Raw genomic sequence first — 12,346 nt, 5'->3', positions numbered from 1 at the left:
GTTGGCAAACTGTTGCAAGTGATCCCCTGAAATGTTTTTCGGTGGAAACAGATGGGTTTTTATCATCGGAAACAGAATTAGCCCTCGACGTCTGAACAACTTTTTTTGAAAAAATCCCTAAGCCGCGCGGTCACAATTTCTGCTAAAAATCTGACGTTCTGCAATTCACTCAAAAATGGTGCCAAACTGTTGCAAACGATCCCCTGAAAGGTTTTTCGGTGGAAACAGATGGGTTTTTATCATCGGAAACAGAATTAGCCCTCGACGTCTGAACAACTTTTTTTGGAAAAATCCCTAAGCCGCGCGGTCACAATTTCTGCTAAAAATCTGACGTTTTGCAATTCACTCAAAAATGGTGCCAAACTGTTGCAAACGATCCCCTGAAAGGTTTTTCGGTGGAAACAGATGGGTTTTTATCATCGGAAACAGAATTAGCCCTCTACGTCTGAACAACTTTTTTTGAAAAAATCCCTAAGCCGCGTGGTCACAATTTCTGCTAAAAATCTGACGTTCTGCAATTCACTCAAAAATGGTGCCAAACTGTTGCAAACGATCCCCTGAAAGGTTTTTCGGTGGAAACAGATGGGTTTTTATCATCGGAAACAGAATTAGCCCTCTACGTCTGAACAACTTTTTTTGAAAAAATCCCTAAGCCGCGCGGTCACAATTTCTGCTAAAAATCTGACGTTCTGCAATTCACTCAAAAATGTTGGCAAACTGTTGCAAAGGATCCACTGAAATGTTTTTCGGTGGAAACAGATGGGTTTTTATCATTGGAAACAGAATTATCCCTCGACGTCTGAACAACTTTTTTTGAAAAAATCCCTAAGCCGCGCGGTCACAATTTCTGCTAAAAATCTGACGTTCTGCAATTCACTCAAAAATGTTGGCAAACTGTTGCAAGTGATCCCTTTAAATGTTTTTCGGTGGAAACAGATGGGTTTTTATCATTGGAAACAGAATTAGCCCTCTACGTCTGAACAACTTTTTTTGAAAAAGCGCGGTCACAATTTCTGCTAAAAATCTGACGTTCTGCAATTCACTCAAAAATGGTGCTAAACTGTTGCAAACGATCCCCTGAAAGGTTTTTCGGTGGAAACAGATGAGTTTTTATCATCGGAAACAGAATTAGCCCTCTACGTCTGAACAACTTTTTTTGAAAAAATCCCTAAGCCGCGCGGTCACAATTTCTGCTAAAAATCTGACGTTCTGCAATTCACTCAAAAATGGTGCCAAACTGTTGCAAACGATCCCCTGAAAGGTTTTTCGGTGGAAACAGATGGGTTTTTATCATTGGAAACAGAATTAGCCGTCGACGTCTGAACAACTTTTTTTGAAAAAATCCCTAAGCCGCGCGGTCACAATTTCTGCTAAAAATCTGACGTTCTGCAATTCACTCAAAAATGTTGGCAAACTGTTGCAAAGGATCCCCTGAAATGTTTGTCGGTGGAAACAGATGGGTTTTTATCATTGGAAACAGAATTAGCCCTCGACGTCTGAACAACTTTTTTTGAAAAAATCCCTAAGCCGCGCGGTCACAATTTCTGCTAAAAATCTGACGTTCTGCAATTCACTCAAAAATGTTGGCAAACTGTTGCAAGTGATCCCTTGAAATGTTTTTCGGTGGAAACAGATGGGTTTTTATCATTGGAAACAGAATTAGCCCTCTACGTCTGAACAACTTTTTTTGAAAAAATCCCTAAGCCGCGCGGTCACAATTTCTGCTAAAAATCTGACGTTCTGCAATTCACTCAAAAATGTTGGCAAACTGTTGCAAGTGATCCCCTGAAATGTTTTTCGGTGGAAACAGATGGGTTTTTATCATCGGAAACAGAATTAGCCCTCTACGTCTGAACAACTTTTTTTGAAAAAATCCCTAAGCCGCGCGGTCACAATTTCTGCTAAAAATCTGACGTTCTGCAATTCACTCAAAAATGGTGCTAAACTGTTGCAAACGATCCCCTGAAAGGTTTTTCGGTGGAAACAGATGAGTTTTTATCATCGGAAACAGAATTAGCCCTCTACGTCTGAACAACTTTTTTTGAAAAAATCCCTAAGCCGCGCGGTCACAATTTCTGCTAAAAATCTGACGTTCTGCAATTCACTCAAAAATGGTGCCAAACTGTTGCAAACGATCCCCTGAAAGGTTTTTCGGTGGAAACAGATGGGTTTTTATCATTGGAAACAGAATTAGCCGTCGACGTCTGAACAACTTTTTTTGAAAAAATCCCTAAGCCGCGCGGTCACAATTTCTGCTAAAAATCTGACGTTCTGCAATTCACTCAAAAATGTTGGCAAACTGTTGCAAAGGATCCCCTGAAATGTTTTTCGGTGGAAACAGATGGGTTTTTATCATTGGAAACAGAATTAGCCCTCGACGTCTGAACAACTTTTTTTGAAAAAATCCCTAAGCCGCGCGGTCACAATTTCTGCTAAAAATCTGACGTTCTGCAATTCACTCAAAAATGTTGGCAAACTGTTGCAAGTGATCCCTTGAAATGTTTTTCGGTGGAAACAGATGGGTTTTTATCATTGGAAACAGAATTAGCCCTCTACGTCTGAACAACTTTTTTTGAAAAAATCCCTAAGCCGCGCGGTCGCAATTTCTGCTAAAAATCTGACGTTCTGCAATTCACTCAAAAATGTTGGCAAACTGTTGCAAGTGATCCCCTGAAATGTTTTTCGGTGGAAACAGATGGGTTTTTATCATCGGAAACAGAATTAGCCCTCTACGTCTGAACAACTTTTTTTGAAAAAATCCCTAAGCCGCGCGGTCAGAATTTCTGCTAAAAATCTGACGTTCTGCAATTCACTCAAAAATGGTGCTAAACTGTTGCAAACGATCCCCTGAAAGGTTTTTCGGTGGAAACAGATGAGTTTTTATCATCGGAAACAGAATTAGCCCTCTACGTCTGAACAACCTTTTTTTGAAAAAATCCCTAAGCCGCGCGGTCACAATTTCTGCTAAAAATCTGACGTTCTGCAATTCACTCAAAAATGGTGCCAAACTGTTGCAAACGATCCCCTGAAAGGTTTTTCGGTGGAAACAGATGGGTTTTTATCATTGGAAACAGAATTAGCCGTCGACGTCTGAACAACTTTTTTTGAAAAAATCCCTAAGCCGCGCGGTCACAATTTCTGCTAAAAATCTGACGTTCTGCAATTCACTCAAAAATGTTGGCAAACTGTTGCAAGTGATCCCCTGAAATGTTTTTCGGTGGAAACAGATGAGTTTTTATCATTGGAAACAGAATTAGCCCTCGACGTCTGAACAACTTTTTTTGAAAAAATCCCTAAGCCGCGCGGTCACAATTTCTGCTAAAAATCTGACGTTCTGCAATTCACTCAAAAATGTTGGCAAACTGTTGCAAGTGATCCCTTGAAATGTTTTTCGGTGGAAACAGATGGGTTTTTATCATTGGAAACAGAATTAGCCCTCTACGTCTGAACAACTATTTTTGAAAAAATCCCTAAGCCGCGCGGTCACAATTTCTGCTAAAAATCTGACGTTCTGCAATTCACTCAAAAATGTTGGCAAACTGTTGCAAGTGATCCCCTGAAATGTTTTTCGGTGGAAACAGATGGGTTTTTATCATCGGAAACAGAATTAGCCCTCGACGTCTGAACAACTTTTTTTGAAAAAATCCCTAAGCCGCGCGGTCACAATTTCTGCTAAAAATCTGACGTTCTGCAATTCACTCAAAAATGTTGGCAAACTGTTGCAAGTGATCCCCTGAAATGTTTTTCGGTGGAAACAGATGGGTTTTTATCATCGGAAACAGAATTAGCCCTCGACGTCTGAACAACTTTTTTTGAAAAAATCCCTAAGCCGCGCGGTCACAATTTCTGCTAAAAATCTGACGTTCTGCAATTCACTCAAAAATGTTGGCAAACTGTTGCAAGTGATCCCCTGAAATGTTTTTCAGTGGAAACAGATGGGTTTTTATCATCGGAAACAGAATTAGCCCTCGACGTCTGAACAACTTTTTTTGAAAAAATCCCTAAGCTGCGCGCTCACAATTTCTGCTAAAAATCTGACGTTCTGCAATTCACTCAAAAATGTTGGCAAACTGTTGCAAGTGATCCCCTGAAATGTTTTTCGGTGGAAACAGATGGGTTTTTATCATCGGAAACAGAATTAGCCCTCTACGTCTGAACAACTTTTTTTGAAAAAATCCCTAAGCCGCGCGGTCACAATTTCTGCTAAAAATCTGACGTTCTGCAATTCACTCAAAAATGGTGCTAAACTGTTGCAAACGATCCCCTGAAAGGTTTTTCGGTGGAAACAGATGAGTTTTTATCATTGGAAACAGAATTAGCCCTCTACGTCTGAACAACTTTTTTTGAAAAAATCCCTAAGCCGCGCGGTCACAATTTCTGCTAAAAATCTGACGTTCTGCAATTCACTCAAAAATGTTGGCAAACTGTTGCAAAGGATCCCCTGAAATGTTTTTCGGTGGAAACAGATGGGTTTTTATCATTGGAAACAGAATTAGCCGTCGACGTCTGAACAACTTTTTTTGAAAAAATCCCTAAGCCGCGCGGGCACAATTTCTGCTAAAAATCTGACGTTCTGCAATTCACTCAAAAATGTTGGCAAACTGTTGCAAAGGATCCCCTGAAATGTTTTTCGGTGGAAACAGATGGGTTTTTATCATTGGAAACAGAATTAGCCCTCTACGTCTGAACAACTTTTTTTGAAAAAATCCCTAAGCCGCGCGGTCACAATTTCTGCTAAAAATCTGACGTTCTGCAATTCACTCAAAAATGTTGGCAAACTGTTGCAAGTGATCCCCTGAAATTTTTTTCGGTGGAAACAGATGGGTTTTTATCATCGGAAACAGAATTAGCCCTCTACGTCTGAACAACTTTTTTTGAAAAAATCCCTAAGCCGCGCGGTCACAATTTCTGCTAAAAATCTGACGTTCTGCAATTCACTCAAAAATGGTACTAAACTGTTGCAAACGATCCCCTGAACGGTTTTTCGGTGGAAACAGATGAGTTTTTATCATCGGAAACAGAATTAGCCCTCTACGTCTGAACAACTTTTTTTGAAAAAATCCCTAAGCCGCGCGGTCACAATTTCTGCTAAAAATCTGACGTTCTGCAATTCACTCAAAAATGGTGCTAAACTGTTGCAAACGATCCCCTGAAAGGTTTTTCGGTGGAAACAGATGAGTTTTTATCATTGGAAACAGAATTAGCCCTCTACGTCTGAACAACTTTTTTTGAAAAAATCCCTAAGCCGCGCGGTCACAATTTCTGCTAAAAATCTGACGTTCTGCAATTCACTCAAAAATGGTGCCAAACTGTTGCAAACGATCCCCTGAAAGGTTTTTCGGTGGAAACAGATGGGTTTTTATCATTGGAAACAGAATTAGCCGTCGACGTCTGAACAACTTTTTTTGAAAAAATCCCTAAGCCGCGCGGTCACAATTTCTGCTAAAAATCTGACGTTCTGCAATTAACTCAAAAATGTTGGCAAACTGTTGCAAAGGATCCCCTGAAATGTTTTTCGGTGGAAACAGATGGGTTTTTATCATTGGAAACAGAATTAGCCCTCGACATCTGAACAACATTTTTTGAAAAAATCCCTAAGCCGCGCGGTCAAAATTTCTGCTAAAAATCTGACGTTCTGCAATTCACTCAAAAATGTTGGCAAACTGTTGCAAGTGATCCCTTGAAATGTTTTTCGGTGGAAACAGATGGGTTTTTATCATTGGAAACAGAATTAGCCCTCTACGTCTGAACAACTTTTTTTGAAAAAATCCCTAAGCCGCGCGGTCACAATTTCTGCTAAAAATCTGACGTTCTGCAATTCACTCAAAAATGTTGGCAAACTGTTGCAAGTGATCCCCTGAAATGTTTTTCGGTGGAAACAGATGGGTTTTTATCATCGGAAACAGAATTAGCCCTCTACGTCTGAACAACTTTTTTTCAAAAAATCCCTAAGCCGCGCGGTCACAATTTCTGCTAAAAATCTGACGTTCTGCAATTCACTCAAAAATGTTGGCAAACTGTTGCAAGTGATCCCCTGAAATGTTTTTCGGTGGAAACAGATGGGTTTTTATCATCGGAAACAGAATTAGCCCTCGACGTCTGAACAACTTTTTTTGAAAAAATCCCTAAGCCGCGCGGTCACAATTTCTGCTAAAAATCTGACGTTCTGCAATTCACTCAAAAATGTTGGCAAACTGTTGCAAGTGATCCCCTGGAATTTTTTTTCAGTTGAAACAGATGGGTTTTTATCATCGGAAACAGAATTAGCCCTCGACGTCTGAACAACTTTTTTTGAAAAAATCCCTAAGCCGCGCGGTCACAATTTCTGCTAAAAATCTGACGTTCTGCAATTCACTCAAAAATGTTGGCAAACTGTTGCAAGTGATCCCCTGAAATGTTTTTCGGTGGAAACAGATGGGTTTTTATCATCGGAAACAGAATTAGCCCTCGACGTCTGAACAACTTTTTTTGAAAAAATCCCTAAGCCGTGCGGTCACAATTTCTGCTAAAAATCTGACGTTCTGCAATTCACTCAAAAATGTTGGCAAACTGTTGCAAGTGATCCCCTGGAAATTTTTTTCAGTTGAAACAGATGGGTTTTTATCATCGGAAACAGAATTAGCCCTCGACGTCTGAACAACTTTTTTTGAAAAAATCCCTAAGCCGCGCGGTCACAATTTCTGCTAAAAATCTGACGTTCTGCAATTCACTCAAAAATGTTGGCAAACTGTTGCAAGTGATCCCCTGAAATGTTTTTCGGTGGAAACAGATGGGTTTTTATCATCCGAAACAGAATTAGCCCTCTACGTCTGAACAACTTTTTTTGAAAAAATCCCTAAGCCGCGCGGTCACAATTTCTGCTAAAAATCTGACGTTCTGCAATTCACTCAAAAATGGTGCTAAACTGTTGCAAACGATCCCCTGAAAGGTTTTTCGGTGGAAACAGATGGGTTTTTATCATCGGAAACAGAATTAGCCCTCTACGTCTGAACAACTTTTTTTTGAAAAAATCCCTAAGCCGCGCGGTCACAATTTCTGCTAAAAATCTGACGTTCTGCAATTCACTCAAAAATGGTGCCAAACTGTTGCAAACGATCCCCTGAAATGTTTTTCGGTGGAAACAGATGGGTTTTTATCATTGGAAACAGAATTAGCCCTCGACGTCTGAACAACTTTTTTTGAAAAAATCCCTAAGCCGCGCGGTCACAATTTCTGCTAAAAATCTGACGTTCTGCAATTCACTCAAAAATGGTTCCAAACTGTTGCAAACGATCCCCTGAAAGGTTTTTCGGTGGCAACAGATGGGTTTTTATCATCGGAAACAGAATTAGCCCTCTACGTCTGAACAACTTTTTTTTGAAAAAATCCCTGAGCCGCGCGGTCACAATTTCTGCTAAAAATCTGACGTTCTGCAATTCACTCAAAAATGTTGGCAAACTGTTGCAAGTGATCCCCTGAAATGTTTTTCGGTGGAAACAGATGGGTTTTTATCATTGGAAACAGAATTAGCCCTCGACGTCTGAAAAACTTTTTTTGAAAAAATCCCTAAGCCGCGCGGTCACAATTTCTGCTAAAAATCTGACGTTCTGCAATTCACTCAAAAATGTTGGCAAACTGTTGCAAGTGATCCCCTGAAATGTTTTTCGGTGGAAACAGATGGGTTTTTATCATCGGAAACAGAATTAGCCCTCGACGTCTGAACAACTCTTTTTGAAAAAATCCCTAAGCCGCGCGGTCACAATTTCTGCTAAAAATCTGACGTTCTGCAATTCACTCAAAAATGTTGGCAAACTGTTGCAAGTGATCCCCTGAAATGTTTTTCGGTGGAAACAGATGGGTTTTTATCATCGGAAACAGAATTAGCCCTCGACGTCTGAACAACTTTTTTTGAAAAAATCCCTAAGCCGCGCGGTCACAATTTCTGCTAAAAATCTGACGTTCTGCAATTCACTCAAAAATGGTGCCAAACTGTTGCAAGTGATCCCCTGAAATGTTTTTCAGTGGAAACAGATGGGTTTTTATCATCGGAAACAGAATTAGCCCTCGACGTCTGAACAACTTTTTTTGAAAAAATCCCTAAGCTGCGCGCTCACAATTTCTGCTAAAAATCTGACGTTCTGCAATTCACTCAAAAATGTTGGCAAACTGTTGCAAGTGATCCCCTGAAATGTTTTTCGGTGGAAACAGATGGGTTTTTATCATCGGAAACAGAATTAGCCCTCTACGTCTGAACAACTTTTTTTGAAAAAATCCCTAAGCCGCGCGGTCACAATTTCTGCTAAAAATCTGACGTTCTGCAATTCACTCAAAAATGGTGCTAAACTGTTGCAAACGATCCCCTGAAAGGTTTTTCGGTGGAAACAGATGAGTTTTTATCATTGGAAACAGAATTAGCCCTCTACGTCTGAACAACTTTTTTTGAAAAAATCCCTAAGCCGCGCGGTCACAATTTCTGCTAAAAATCTGACGTCCTGCAATTCACTCAAAAATGGTGCCAAACTGTTGCAAACGATCCCCTGAAAGGTTTTTCGGTGGAAACAGATGGGTTTTTATCATTGGAAACAGAATTAGCCGTCAACGTCTGAACAACTTTTTTTGAAAAAATCCCTAAGCCGCGCGGTCACAATTTCTGCTAAAAATCTGACGTTCTGCAATTCACTCAAAAATGTTGGCAAACTGTTGCAAAGGATCCCCTGAAATGTTTTTCGGTGGAAACAGATGGGTTTTTATCATTGGAAACAGAATTAGCCCTCTACGTCTGAACAACTTTTTTTGAAAAAATCCCTAAGCCGCGCGGTCACAATTTCTGCTAAAAATCTGACGTTCTGCAATTCACTCAAAAATGTTGGCAAACTGTTGCAAGTGATCCCCTGAAATGTTTTTCGGTGGAAACAGATGGGTTTTTATCATCGGAAACAGAATTAGCCCTCTACGTCTGAACAACTTTTTTTGAAAAAATCCCTAAGCCGCGCGGTCACAATTTCTGCTAAAAATCTGACGTTCTGCAATTCACTCAAAAATGGTACTAAACTGTTGCAAACGATCCCCTGAACGGTTTTTCGGTGGAAACAGATGAGTTTTTATCATCGGAAACAGAATTAGCCCTCTACGTCTGAACAACTTTTTTTGAAAAAATCCCTAAGCCGCGCGGTCACAATTTCTGCTAAAAATCTGACGTTCTGCAATTCACTCAAAAATGGTGCCAAACTGTTGCAAACGATCCCCTGAAATGTTTTTCGGTGGAAACAGATGGGTTTTTATCATTGGAAACAGAATTAGCCCTCGACATCTGAACAACTTTTTTTGAAAAAATCCCTAAGCCGCGCGGTCACAATTTCTGCTAAAAATCTGACGTTCTGCAATTCACTCAAAAATGTTGGCAAACTGTTGCAAGTGATCCCTTGAAATGTTTTTCGGTGGAAACAGATGGGTTTTTATCATTGGGAACAGAATTAGCCCTCTACGTCTGAACAACTTTTTTTGAAAAAATCCCTAAGCCGCGCGGTCACAATTTCTGCTAAAAATCTGACGTTCTGCAATTCACTCAAAAATGTTGGCAAACTGTTGCAAGTGATCCCCTGAAATGTTTTTCGGTGGAAACAGATGGGTTTTTATCATCGGAAACAGAATTAGCCCTCTACGTCTGAACAACTTTTTTTCAAAAAATCCCTAAGCCGCGCGGTCACAATTTCTGCTAAAAATCTGACGTTCTGCAATTCACTCAAAAATGTTGGCAAACTGTTGCAAGTGATCCCCTGAAATGTTTTTCGGTGGAAACAGATGGGTTTTTATCATCGGAAACAGAATTAGCCCTCGACGTCTGAACAACTTTTTTTTAAAAAATCCCTAAGCCGCGCGGTCACAATTTCTGCTAAAAATCTGACGTTCTGCAATTCACTCAAAAATGTTGGCAAACTGTTGCAAGTGATCCCCTGAAATGTTTTTCGGTGGAAACAGATGGGTTTTTATCATCGGAAACAGAATTAGCCCTCTACGTCTGAACAACTTTTTTTGAAAAAATCCCTAAGCCGCGCGGTCACAATTTCTGCTAAAAATCTGACGTTCTGCAATTCACTCAAAAATGGTGCTAAACTGTTGCAAACGATCCCCTGAAAGGTTTTTCGGTGGAAACAGATGGGTTTTTATCATCGGAAACAGAATTAGCCCTCTACGTCTGAACAACTTTTTTTTGAAAAAATCCCTAAGCCGCGCGGTCACAATTTCTGCTAAAAATCTGACGTTCTGCAATTCACTCAAAAATGGTGCCAAACTGTTGCAAACGATCCCCTGAAATGTTTTTCGGTGGAAACAGATGGGTTTTTATCATTGGAAACAGAATTAGCCCTCGACGTCTGAACAACTTTTTTTGAAAAAATCCCTAAGCCGCGCGGTCACAATTTCTGCTAAAAATCTGACGTTCTGCAATTCACTCAAAAATGGTTCCAAACTGTTGCAAACGATCCCCTGAAATGTTTTTCGGTGGCAACAGATGGGTTTTTATCATCGGAAACAGAATTAGCCCTCTACGTCTGAACAACTTTTTTTTGAAAAAATCCCTAAGCCGCGCGGTCACAATTTCTGCTAAAAATCTGACGTTCTGCAATTCACTCAAAAATGTTGGCAAACTGTTGCAAGTGATCCCCTGAAATGTTTTTCGGTGGAAACAGATGGGTTTTTATCATTGGAAACAGAAATAGCCCTCGACGTATGAACAACTTTTTTTGAAAAAATCCCTAAGCCGCGCGGTCACAATTTCTGCTAAAAATCTGACGTTCTGCAATTCACTCAAAAATGTTGGCAAACTGTTGCAAGTGATCCCCTGAAATGTTTTTCGGTGGAAACAGATGGGTTTTTATCATCGGAAACAGAATTAGCCCTCGACGTCTGAACAACTTTTTTTGAAAAAATCCCTAAGCCGCGCGGTCACAATTTCTGCTAAAAATCTGACGTTCTGCAATTCACTCAAAAATGTTGGCAAACTGTTGCAAGTGATCCCCTGAAATGTTTTTCGGTGGAAACAGATGGGTTTTTATCATCGGAAACAGAATTAGCCCTCGACGTCTGAACAACTTTTTTTGAAAAAATCCCTAAGCCGCGCGGTCACAATTTCTGCTAAAAATCTGACGTTCTGCAATTCACTCAAAAATGGTGCCAAACTGTTGCAAATGATCCCCTGAAAGGTTTTTCGGTGGAAACAGATGGGTTTTTATCATCGGAAACAGAATTAGCCCTCGACGTCTGAACAACTTTTTTTGAAAAAATCCCTAAACCGCGCGGTCACAATTTCTGCTAAAAATCTGACGTTCTGCAATTCACTCAAAAATGTTGGCAAACTGTTGCAAGTGATCCCCTGAAATGTTTTTCGGTGGAAACAGATGGGTTTTTATCATTGGAAACAGAAATAGCCCTCGACGTATGAACAACTATTTTTGAAAAAATCCCTAAGCCGCGCGGTCACAATTTCTGCTAAAAATCTGACGTTCTGCAATTCACTCAAAAATGTTGGCAAACTGTTGCAAGTGATCCCCTGAAATGTTTTTCGGTGGAAACAGATGGGTTTTTATCATCGGAAACAGAATTAGCCCTCGACGTCTGAACAACTTTTTTTGAAAAAATCCCTAAGCCGCGCGGTCACAATTTCTGCTAAAAATCTGACGTTCTGCAATTCACTCAAAAATGGTGCCAAACTGTTGCAAACGATCCCCTGAAAGGTTTTTCGGTGGAAACAGATGGGTTTTTATCATCGGAAACAGAATTAGCCCTCTACGTCTGAACAACTTTTTTTGAAAAAATCCCTAAGCCGCGCGGTCACAATTTCTGCTAAAAATCTGACGTTCTGCAATTCACTCAAAAATGGTGCCAAACTGTTGCAAACGATCCCCTGAAAGGTTTTTCGGTGGAAACAGATGGGTTTTTATCATCGGAAACAGAATTAGCCCTCTACGTCTGAACAACTTTTTTTGAAAAAATCCCTAAGCCGCGCGGTCACAATTTCTGCTAAAAATCTGACGTTCTGCAATTCACTCAAAAATGTTGGCAAACTGTTGCAAAGGATCCCCTGAAATGTTTTTCGGTGGAAACAGATGGGTTTTTATCATTGGAAACAGAATTAGCCCTCGACGTCTGAACAACTTTTTTTGAAAAAATCCCTAAGCCGCGCGGTCACAATTTCTGCTAAAAATCCGACGTTCTGCAATTCACTCAAAAATGTTGGCAAACTGTTGCAAGTGATCCCTTGAAATGTTTTTCGGTGGAAAAAGATGGGTTTTTATCATTGGAAACAGAATTAGCCCTCGACGTCTGAACAACTTTTTTTGAAAAAATCCCTAAGCCGCGCGGTCACAAT

The sequence above is a fragment of the Podarcis vaucheri genome (genome assembly GCF_965113315.1).
Source record: "Podarcis vaucheri genome assembly, chromosome: 3".
Classification (NCBI taxonomy): domain Eukaryota; kingdom Metazoa; phylum Chordata; class Lepidosauria; order Squamata; family Lacertidae; genus Podarcis; species Podarcis vaucheri.
Note: the sequence above shows the minus strand (reverse complement) of the source record.